The sequence below is a fragment of the Tupaia chinensis genome, unplaced genomic scaffold, assembly GCF_000334495.1.
Source record: "Tupaia chinensis unplaced genomic scaffold, TupChi_1.0 Scaffold000094_1, whole genome shotgun sequence".
NCBI classification, from domain to species: domain Eukaryota; kingdom Metazoa; phylum Chordata; class Mammalia; order Scandentia; family Tupaiidae; genus Tupaia; species Tupaia belangeri.
In genome coordinates, this window is record NW_006159556.1 from 1,760,312 (window position 1) to 1,772,643 (window position 12,332).

At 36.4% G+C, this 12,332-nt stretch overlaps 1 long non-coding RNA gene across 1 annotated transcript in view; it reads right to left on the reverse strand.

The window, feature by feature from the left end:
- Positions 1 to 11,540: 11,540 nt before the first annotated feature.
- LOC102480065 (uncharacterized) overlaps positions 11,541 to 12,332 on the reverse strand; it is a 10,769-nt gene continuing 9,977 nt past the window's right edge. Inside the window, exons 2-3 of the long non-coding RNA XR_333782.2 lie at positions 12,108 to 12,226; positions 11,541 to 11,796 (exon numbers count right to left, since the gene is read on the reverse strand). This is a non-coding gene — a long non-coding RNA (uncharacterized LOC102480065). The remainder of the gene's footprint in view (positions 11,797 to 12,107; positions 12,227 to 12,332) is intronic.

A 12,332-nucleotide genomic window follows, 5' to 3' on the forward strand; every position in this document is an offset into this window, starting at 1 on the left:
AGACCATTTTCATTTTCTATGTTCCATCAGCCTCACTGGAGCTTCTTTTGTTATTTTCTTTTCTCTCACTATTTTACTTAAAATTTAAATGCATCTAAACTGTACATAGGTAAGGTAAGTTCTCTATGTTATAAAGAATATCAAATAGCAGACATAATGATTTCAATGATAGATAATGAACTAGTTGTATCAGTAATAACAAGATTAATACAAATGCATTGTTTGGATTGAGTATCTTTGTTTAATGTCACATATAATGTTGGTTTGAGAATGCTTTTAATTATAATTAGCTGCTCAATTCACTCCCAAATTTAGTATTCAAGAAAGGTTAAAATAGTTTTAAAATAAGATAACACTCAAGATATAAATACATGGACAGTGAAATCATCATTACTCTTCAAGAAATGTTAATAAGTTTCTACATTGATTCAAACAAAGCAATTGCAAAAGGTATTTTGAGAAAATAAGAGAAATTTGGTTATGGACTGAGTGGTAGATAAGCAGAAATAATTTGCTTTAGTTACATGTGATAATGATTTTGTACTTACCTAATCATATGACTATTTTTTAGAGATGCATACTGAAATATAGGGGTATGATGATTATGATGATAAGAAATTCTTTTAAAATACTTCAGTAAAAGAAAAACAAAAAATACAATCTCGTCAAAATCTTGATACTTTCATATATATTTGGAAATATGGGAGTTCATTGCATTATTTTTCTTTTTCTATTATCTTTAAAAGAAGGACTGACTAAATATGTGAACACAATTAAAAACTGGTTTGTTTGGAAGTGAATTGAAAAGAAATACATTGATTGTTCTTAAAATGGCATTCATTTTACCTGTTCACATCATTTGAAAATGACATTCATTTTACCTGTTCACATCATCTGTGAACATGGTGGCTGAAAAATCCAAATACAAGCCATCCGCAAACTGGAGATCCTGAGATTCTAGAATTGTAGATTAGTCCAAGTCCAAAGGCATCAGAGGCAGGGAACCAATGAGGTGACCCAGTCTGAGTTGAAAGCCCAAGAATCCAGGGGCTGCTGGTATAAACCCTGGTGTTCAAAGGTAAATGAGCCTTGAATTCTAACGTTTGAGGAAACAGAAGGCCATCCTGCTCTCTCAAAAGAGACTCACCCTTATGTATTTGTCCCCTCTGGGACCCTTGTTGATTGGATCATGCCTTCCCACATTGAGGGTTATCGTCCACTTTTAGCCCACTAAGAGACTTGCACGTTAATCTCTTTTGGAAACGCTCTCATGGGCACTCAGAAAGAGTAAAGCTTTCTCAAGTTTCTGGGTATTCCTTAGTCCAGTCAAGTTGACACCAAAACCAACCATCACAGACTTGTTAGATGTTCATTATGTACCTGAAAATAGTGTGCTTTCTGCTGATGCCAGGAGAAGTGTTCTAAAAATACCAATTAGGTTAAGTAGATTGGTAACGTTATTTAAGTTTTTATATTCATACTGAATTTCTGTCTACTTTTTTACAAATTATTGAGAGAAGGGTATTTTAATCTGTAATAAAATTATGAACTGGTCCATTGCTCTTTGCAGTTTTTTTTAGAGTTGACTTCATTTATTTTAAAGCTCTGTTATTAGATACAAGTTATAGACAGAATTTTAAGATGGCCCCCCAAATCATGCACCCTGATGCAGATGACCTGTGTATCTTTGGACATTATCCTCAGTGGACCTAACCTAATTAGGTGAGCCCTTAAAAGAAACAAAGGTCCTGGTGAAAGAGATTCAAAGAGAGGACTTTTGTGTGAGGGAAATTCCCTGTTCCTGGATTTGAAAATGAAGGCAACCACAAGGCAGGAATATAAGTGACTTCTAGGAGATGATAGTGGGCTGCAACTGACAACCAGCAAAGAAATGGGTTAGCAATCCTAGGACCACAAGGAATCAAACTGTCACAACCATGTGGGCTTAGAAGAGGACCCAGAGCTCCAGGATGGACCCCTGTATCCTAACCTCATGAAAGTAGAGTATTCTGTGCCCAGACTTGTGACCTGCATAACATGAGCTAATATATGGGTGGGTTTTAGTAAGCCATTGAGTATGCAGTACTTTGTTATGCAGCGATGGAAAACTGATACATTTAAGATTATTATGTCCTATTAATTAATTGAACACTTAATCATTATGAAGTGACCATCATTGGTAATATTTTTCTATCTGAAATCTGTATTGTCTGATACTAATATAGCCACTCTATTTCTTTTCTCTTGATAAATATCAGATATTACAAATATTAGATTACAATAAAATATTAATAGAATATTTTACCCATTATATTTACTTGTGACATATTTGTTTTTATATTTAAATTGAATTTGTTATTGACATCATGTAGTTGGGTTTTGTTCTTTTTATCTAACCTGACAATGCCTACCTTTTAATTGCAGTACTTAGACCTTTATATTACATAGTTGGATTTAAACTTATTTTGTTATTTGTCATTTGTCCTATCTGTTCTTTGCTTTTACCTTTTTTCCTCATTTCTCATCTTCTTTTGAATTAATAGATTGTATTTTATGATAATTCTTGCAATTGATTCTCTTGTTGGTTGATTAGAGATAACTATAATCTCATTTTAGCTTCTGTAGATTTTTATAGCATCTACCTTCAAGTGATATTTTCTTACTTCTTGTATAGTATAAGAACCTTACAGAAGTATATCAGAGGTGGGTCTTCAAAAAGTTTGTGGAAAGTATATATGATGAGAATACTATGTGTGGATTTCAAGTTTTTTGCATCAAAATGAAATTTTTTGCACCAAAATTAAATTGTGCTTGAATTACAGCTTTCCACAAACTGTTTGAAGTCAGTCACCTCATACTTTCTTTTTAACTCTTCCAGAATTTGTACTATCGTTTAGACACTTTTCTTCTGTATACATTGTAAGCCATGCAACATATTATCATTATGTTTAATTTGAATGATTATGTTTTAAAGATATTTAAATAATAAGACAGAAAGGCACATGTAATTATGATTTCTGGTGAGCCACATTCTTTGTATAGATCTCTTTTATAATCTAATATTTTCCTTCAGTTTGAAAAAGTTACTTTTAACATTTTTTGTACTGTGAGTCTTCTGATAATGAATTCTTGCAATTTTCATGTGTCTGACCAACTTTTATTTCACTATCATTTTTTAAAGTTATTTTGGCTGGGTGAAGAATTCCTAGTGAATCTTTTTTTTTTTTTTTTTTTTCAGGGCTATAAAGATGTCACTCTGAAGTCAGTGGCTTGCATTGCTTGTGTGGCTTGCAGTGTTCATGACCAAGAAAGAAGAAAGAAAGAAAGAAAGATTCTTCTGACATCCTTATTTTTCTCCCAAGGTAAAAATATAGCTTTTTTATTTCTTAGCTGCTTATAAGAATCTTTTTGTTTTTTGTTTTTTTCTCATTGCCACTTTCAAATGGTGTATGATGATGTGTGTACTGTGTGAATTTTATGTTTCTTGCACTTGAAGTTCTTGGCTCTTTTCCTTTAAAGTTTCATCACATTTGAAAAAAAATCCTATTATTTCTTGAATTCCATTTTCTTTCCCCACCTTGGAAGATTTCAATTACATATTTATTAGGCTGCTTTAAGTTCTCCCACAGTTTACTCATGCTTTGTTAATTTTTTCAATGGTTTTTCACTCTGTGTTTTATTATGGGTAATTCCTGTTACCATGTCCTCAAGTTGACTAATCTTGCTTTGTTTTGTTTTCTTGTAACATACTGTCTGACAGTAATTTCACCCAGTGTATTTTTTATCTTAGATCTTGCTAAATTTGGGTCTTTTAAAAAACCTTCTTTGTTTGCACTTATTATGTTTACTATTACCTTTAGCTTATTGGTCATGGAGAATACAGTTAAAAATGTTTATAATTTTTTGTCTAGTAAATCTAATACTTCAGGGTCACTTCTAATTGCTTAATTTTCCTCCTCACTATGGATTGTATTTATCTTCGCATGCCTGGTAAATTTCAACAGTATGTTTTCTTGTTTAGGGCTAGATTTTTTTTTTCTTTAAGAGAGAAATTTTTGCTATAGGGCATATATGCTTGACAAAGAGACAGAAGGTGTGAAATCCCTATCCCCACTCCACCCAAGAGGGAATGGCCATGCTCCCTTCTCCTCTATTACAATCAGTGGAAGTCAATTGTTTTCCTTCGAGCAATGATCATGATTCCTATTTTTCTTCAAATACCTATTCCTGGTTTCTTACTGGACCATTCCTCAAACTTCACCATGACTTAGCACTTGGGCAAATTGTTTTCTTTTTTTATTTCTTTTTCTTCTTCTTCCTCTTTTTTAATTCGACAGATTTTTGCTACAGTGCTTATGTGCTCACTGGAAAGACAGAGACTGAGAGACAGAGACACAGAAAGCCAAGAAATCACCTCCTAGGGAGGACTGCCATGCTGCAATCCCTCTTTTCTACTCTCCTCTTGGGATCTTGGGCATGCATGCACACATGCCCAGCATGAGCTTTCAAGCCACCGGATCCAGGACTCACCTGTGATCAACTACATGGGAGTCCAGCAACGTAACCATTATGCCATTTGTTGGTCTCCAGAGGCCTTTCTTAACTTCAAAATGGCTGCTGTCCTGCTAGACCTCTAGGTGACCTATTTCAACACTATTTCTAGCCTATGTGACACTGGAGTTTGTTCCCTCCATCTTTTGTGTGATTTTCTCTGACCCAATTTCCTCCTCATATGTATGTACTCCTCCACACTCAATGATCCCCTTGAGGATAGTCCTCTGCCGATGTCTAGAGAATACTCTGTGTGCGTCTCTCCATGCTCTGCCCTAGAGGTCCTAGCTCTTTGGCTTCCCCAGATTTCCGGTTCTATCTCCTTTCCTCAAGCAGAGTCCACTCTTCTTCCATTTGCCTCCTTGTGCCATGGTTTGGATTTTTTTCCATGAAGTAACTGGGGTAACCATAGGGATCACCTCGATTGTTTCCTGTGTGTCAGGAATCGCTGTTGCCTAGTGTCCAATGTTGAAAAGTCATTATTTCATGATTTGTTTTCCTGGCTTTTCGGTTGTTTAAAGCATAAGGATAAATCTCATTCTTATTATTCCATCTTCGACAGAACTAGAAGACTGCTTATTTAATTCTCTTTGAGGTTTATATCTGCTTGAGAGATGTAAGACTGAATACTAGTTTAAACATTTATATCTATATGCTGATTTGCCAGATACTTACAGTACTCTAACATCAATGTTTATTACTAATGAATTCTTATAGACTTCAACATGTGGAAAGAACAATCTTCATAAAATCTTTCCTTTTTCAAGCTATCGATAATGTCAAGGATATTAACGTATTTATTGTTGAAAAATTGTGAATCTTTTTTTTTGCTATTTAAGAACACTTTAGACTAACTCTAGAAAATAATATAATTCTAAAAAGTAGTTTTATAATTCCACTGACAAATTTAATAACTGTCTCAAACTAGATTGAAATGACCTACTATAAAATGTTAAACTAACTCTGAACAAAAGTGATTTGAAATATAGCCCAGACTAAGGATCCTTATTTAATGACACAAGTATAAATTGTTCAGGACTATCCTGAATTTCCTTTTATCTGGTAGTGTGTTAACAGTTCCATTATAACAATAATTTTTTTTGACAAACTATGGGAAAGAAAGTGGCAGAAATAAGGCAATAAATAATTTATATGTATAGTAAAGGTGCTGATTATAAGAGAGAAAATTAAATAGAGAATTCAACAGTGTTTATTTTTTGGGGGGCGGGGAGAGGATTTTGCTATAGGGCACGTGTGCTCTACAGACAGAGAGAGATAGAGAGACAGAAAGCGAGAAATCACTCCCCAGGGGGGATGGCCATGCCACAATCCCTTTTCCTCCTTTCTTCTCTGGGAATCTTGGGCACGCACGCACATGAACCCAGCGTGAGTTTTAAGCCACCAGGTCCAGGACTCGAACCGCGGTCAACTACGTGGGAGTCCAGCAATATAGCCATTATGCTAACTGCTGGTCCCGGGATGAAATTAGCAGAGAAGATAGTATACATTCAAGGCAGATGCAATTTTGTTTCTAAACAACAGATGGCACTATCAAATTCCAGATTCACTTAATCTGTTTTTTTCTGTTTTATTCCTTTTTTCATTGTTTGAAAAATTCAAAATGGTTTAGCCTTAGAAACACAAGTATATTTAATTCAGAAATTAGTTTTACACACTTTTCTTCAAGACAGAAGTATCTTGAATAAAGTACTACTTTTTCCAGTATTTTGAATAAAGTACTTTTTTCCCCCCAGCATTAACATCAGACAGGATTTGAAAAGCTGATTGGTCGGTCACATTTCAGAAGCATTACCATCTAAACAAATGAAATTGAGCTCATAATGCAGTTGATTTACACCAGTAGCAATGGAATGTTCTTAACCTGGGGTGTTTTCCTGTGAGCATTAGTAGAGACTGAGATGGTCTGTGAGGGAAGAGACTGAGTCATACCACACCAGAACCAAGTAGCCATTTTAAAAGGTAAAATAAAATAAAATTGTCAACTTGTCCTTTTCTTTCCTTCAAAAACTATAGTCTAGGTTAGAACATACCGGGGGAATGCTAAGGAGGATGAAGAAAAATGAAAAACAAACAAACAAATGAACAAAAAACCCACAGAAGTTTTGTTCTACAGACGGAAGCTGTACCAGGCTGGTGTAGGAAGAACAGGTTCATCAGATTCATTTGTAGAATCCCCCAAGGACACGAGTTCTTTGGCAGGAGTGTTTAGAGCCATTAACTTCATCTGACGATTCCCCTATTCTGGTCTATTCTGGAGCGACCGGGGAGGGCTGTAGGCAGAATTGCTAACGTGGATTGTTTATCTGGTTATGTTCTGTTGTAGCTTACTTTCAGCATTCTTACTGATACAGCATTAAATTGTAACATGTGTTTTTCCTTAGAACAACATTGTAGAAATTTAGTCTAAAGTATGACTAACCTGTCATTACCCCATTTCTCTTTTTTACATATATTTTGTTAAAGAAAACATATTTTCCTGTCTTTTTCTTTGCTTTTGTTTTTTGCTATAGGGCATGTGTACTCACTGGAGACAGGCAGAAAGGGAAAGTGAGAAATCACTCCCATGGGGGATGGCCACACCAAATCCCTTCTCCTCCATTCTCCTCCTGGGACTTTGGGCACACATGCACATGCTCCCAGTATGACTTTCAACCCATGTCTGGGGACTCAAACAGTGGTTACCTATACGTGAGTCCAGCACCTTAACCATACCACCTGCTGGCCCCTGCCCAGTGTTTTCTTTATCATTTGAGAACAGTGTATCACACATATTTATTCTTATCACTTAGCAAAGTATTAAAAATGTATCCTTGTCCACTTTATCTCATTCCTTTCAAATTCTTAAATGCTGACTATTAACTAAACTGTTTTAACATCATTTAGCATACTTTTTCCATTACAGAATAGTTCTTCCTATATTGCTCAGAAGAGACCCACTTTAGTTTATATGTTCATTATGTCTACTTTCTACTGAATGTATATTAACGGATTGTCAATTACTTTGAGAATACAATGAACAGTGTACATTTTTTTCCTGCTAATTTACTGACATGAGTAAAAATTAACTGTCTTTATTTTCCCAAGTTCAAAAAACAAAAACCTTAAGTAATCAATACCCATTACTGGGGTTTTGTTAAACTCTAGGACTTTTATGTTAATTATTTTTGGATGTCATGATGTTCTCAAAAACAACAAGAAAAACAAACTAAGACAAAACTAAGGTATGTCTAAGACCGCGCACTGTGATAGGGGCCAGGTAAGGGTGCAGTTAAGGACTGACATAGCAGTTGGCATTTTGTTGGGGTTGGACTCACCTTACCCCAAATTATGACAGCACCAGGAGTAGCAAACTCAAAAATTTACAGGTGAGAGCCAGCAGGTGGCACAGTGGTTAAGGGGCTGGATACTCTCACATGGTTGACCATGGTTCAAGTCCAGGCCTGTAGCTTGCTTTCTCACTTTCCCCGTATCGCTTTCTCTGTCTCTCTCTAATCAAATTTAAAAATGATAATAAATGAATGAATAAATAAAATTAAAATTAAAAAATTTGCAGGTAACAAAAATGTAAGTACAATAAATTAATAATAGAAGATTCTGGAAAATATAGACATTAAGCCCCATGTTTCATATTTTTACTTTTTATAGAGACAAGATATATTAGAATTACACTGCAAACAGTGGGAAAATGCAAAATAACAATGGTTTAGGGAACCAGCAGTTAGCGTAATGGCTATGTCACTGGACTCCCACGTAGTCGACCGCGGTTCATGTCCCGAACCCGGTGGCTTAAAACTCACGCCGGGCGCATGTGCGTGCATGGCCAAGATCCCAAGAGGAGAATGGATGAGAAGGGATTGTGGCGTGACCATCCCCCCTGGGGGGGGTGATTTTTCACTTTCTGTCTCTATGTCTCTCTCTGTCTGGCAAGCGCACGCACCCTATAACGAAAACCTCTCCAAAAAAAATAATAATAACAATGGTTTAAATAAAAAAGAAACAATTTCTTCTTTTGGGTTGTTGGAAAAGTCATGACATATTTTTTTCTGTTTTTCTATGGAAAAATGCATCATGATTTTTCTGAAAACCTAACAGAAAGTTCTGAAAAGCACAGTTAAGTGCCAGAGTAAAATCTCTGTTCTAGAAAGTTCTCAAAGACCCCAGCAGTTTCTAACCCACTGCTCTGCCATCTCTGGTAAATTTCCCCTGTCGTCAGACTCCTCAATAGCAATTAGAGTTCTGCCTATTATAACTGTGTTTCAGGAAGTAGAATGGAGAAATTGATGGAGGAAAAGAGAGGCAAAAATGCATGCTACAGCTGTCATTTAAGGAGAGTTCTAGAAGCTGCCGTGTAGCACTCCTGCTAACACTTAATCTGCGGAAACTTAATCTCATATAACACCTTGTTCCAAGAGAGGCTAGAAAACATACCTTTCTCTACGTTACCTGAATAGACTATTTCTCAACACTCAAAATCTATTAAGTATTTCTGAAGTCTACATATCCAATACAAAAAGTAAGGTAGACACAAATGTAATCCTTGACCTTGAGTGTAAGTAGAATTGCTAGATTAATATTCTTCCTCTTTTTCACCCTTTGTTTCTCTTCATCTCTTTTTCTTCTTACTTTTGGTTGTGGCAATCAAATCCAAATGCATTTAATTGGAATTGCAATCAAGGAAAATGCTTTATCATGTTGTTATGGTAACTGGAATGGTTGAAATGTATGTATTATTTTCACAGCATAAATAATACATTTCTAACAATATATTTTTAAAAATTGCTACAGGTCATGCAATGGCCAGTGTATAATGAAATGTTTATTTCTTAGCTTGTAAAAACACATTTCTGACTGATTTGACAGCTTTTTAACAGATCTGTGAATTATTTAATTTGTTTTCACAGTGAATATTGGAAATCAAATAGAAAGTTCTAAAAGAAGACGCTTAAGTTTGAATTTTATTTGCTGACCTACTTTTCATTTGTAATTTACTCACAGAATAAATTGTTCCACTGAATATGAACTATCTCAAAGAGAATATGACCAATTACAATGTCCCTAGAGATTTAAAATCATCTAGAGATTAACATTATGTTCTATCTCATAATCCACAAAATGTTACAACCCATATATTTGAAAGACATCATGATTATGACCTGTACAAATGTGAGCCATGCACATAGATATATTTGTAAAAATTAGGCAAATTTAATACTTTTGTTATCTTTTAAAAATATTTTTAAATGTCAGTTATTTAAAAGAATAAATTACCATGGTTATATAAGATGTTAACATTAGGGGAAACTAAGTGAAAGATAAACAAAAATTCTCTATAATTCATAATTATGTTGTGAATCTCATTTTTTTTCAAATAGAGTTTTAAATATGCTTAGTCTTGAACTGTATTGGAAACGTTTATCTAAAGTTTTGCTGGTGTTAAGGGTAATATATTAATAATATTTGAGGCAACATCAACGAGTTCATGGTAAAACAGAACTGAAGCACAGTTTACTCTGGCATAAACCTTCTCTGAAATCCATGCATAGTTTTTACATAATTCTCAGTTTCCATGAACTTTTCAAAGACCCCCCCCCCCTTGTGCATGCAGGACGACAGAAGAAGGAAAGTAAACTTAGTTGGAATATGTTGTTTTTAGCCAGTCAACTTCAACCTTATCAACTTGACCTCAGGTTGGTCCCTATCACCTCTCCACTTGGACATATGGTTGCACCCAGCGTGTGAAGCTAAGAGCAGGAGCACCGAGATAACCAGGAATTGGCTGTCAGTCAGGAAATGACATCCCCTACCTCTCAGCAGCTGTGCCAGACATTCTACACTCATCAACAGTGATCTGTGAGTCTGAAAGGCAAGTAAGTGGAAGCACGTGTTTATCTTAGCAAGTCCCTAATGTAATGTGTAGAAAAAAAGAAAAACAGCTTTTCTCAGAACCCATTTCTTCCTGCCTTCTTTTTCACAACTAAAGCTGCCATCATTGTCCCAGATACCCAAGAGCAAAAATTAACTCAGAAATGCATGATTTATGGCCGAGATTCAGGCTTGTTGACATTCAACCCCTCCTTTCCATTGCCTCCCGTCCAGCTTGCTCTCTGGCTGGGCTATTTGGCATCCTCAGCTGTCCCATAGTTTCTGAAAGCTGCCATCATTGTCCCAGATACACACACATGCACACGCACACGCACACGCACACACATGCACACACACACAAGCATTTTAAGGTTCAATACTGAACTCCAGTATTTGGTTTCACTTAAGTCCATAAATAAAAAGCATATTTCGTCTAGACTATGGACTACAAATTTTGATTTGATTTGATTTTTAAATTTTGCATTTGTGCTTGACTGGGGTGGAGGGGGCCATGCCACAATCCCCTTTCCTATTACTATCTATTAAGTCAGATTTCGTAGATATTGCTAGTTTTTCAAAATAGTTATATCAGTCCATACACCTACCAGCAGAGTAAAAGATTTTTGCAGTATGTGATATTTTGCCTCTTTTGACTTTAGCTATCCTGGAGGACAGGAGCATTCTGTGTACCTGAGTCCTTGTTACGAATTTTCTGTGTTTTTCTCAGGATTGGAGACATGCATGCTCACATGCCTGGCATATTTTCAAGCTGCCAGGTCCAGGACTCAATCTGTGAAGTTGGCCATGTGGAATCCAGCTGCCTTAATCTCTGTGCCACCTACTAACCAAATGACCTCCATTTTGTGGCTAATTTCAGCCACAGAGCTGTCCTGGCTTGTCAGAGGACGGCCTTCCAGCTGAAATTTAGAGCATGTCACAGGTTCCTGAAGCATTGCTACCCACCAGTTGGGACCTATGTCACAGGGTCCATAAACAGGGATTTATACAGGCCTTGGTTATTGTCTAGGGAATAAATTGTGGACCGTAAACATGAAACACACAGGCGCCAGTGCCATTTACATACATAAATATGCACAGCTGCCCCAAACGCTTTTTATTGGATTAACAACATGCTGCTACACCGTGATACTGCTAAAAGGACCTGGTATTTCAAAGCAGGATACATCAGTGCGAGAAAAGGAGGAACAGCAGCTCTCGGGTCTGTCCGATCCCTCTGTGAAGACGTTGTCTGCTCCATCGCCTCAGGCAGGACAAAAGCAAGCACAAGAGAACACGGCTCTAGATCAGCCCCGCGTGGGTCCACCGCGCCAATCTGCGGCCTTGGGGATGCTGTTTTCTTATCTGCAAAGTGAGTATCCTTATTAATACCCTCCACAATTCAGAGGATTAAATGAGGTTAATTAATTTAAAGCACTTCGGTCACAGCCTGGGCCGTCACAGAATGTCAATAAATACTTATCATTGCTGACAGCTTCTTTACTTTCATTTAGGCAGTGGAATGACAGTATATGTGTGTGTGTGTGTGTGTGTGTGTGTTTGTGTGTGTGTCTACAACTTACATATTTACAGAAGTAATATAAGAAAGTGTTTTTCACAAAACAGCTTCAGGTGCTAAAGGAAACAGAAATTAAAGTAGTACAATTGTAACTTACTGTCACTTGCGTTATTTGACACCTGCACCTGCACATCTCCCTGGCAGGTGAGTGAAGGCGGAGGTGTGAACTTCACCAGGTGTGAACTTCACCATGTGTGGTTCTTGGACCAACAGTATCTGGAGAGTGATTTGGAAATGTGAGTTCTCAGGCCCCACCTGAGCCCACTGAGAACCACTGATTTAGTGGATCTAGAAGGAAAATAAAACAATTAGCATCGTGTAG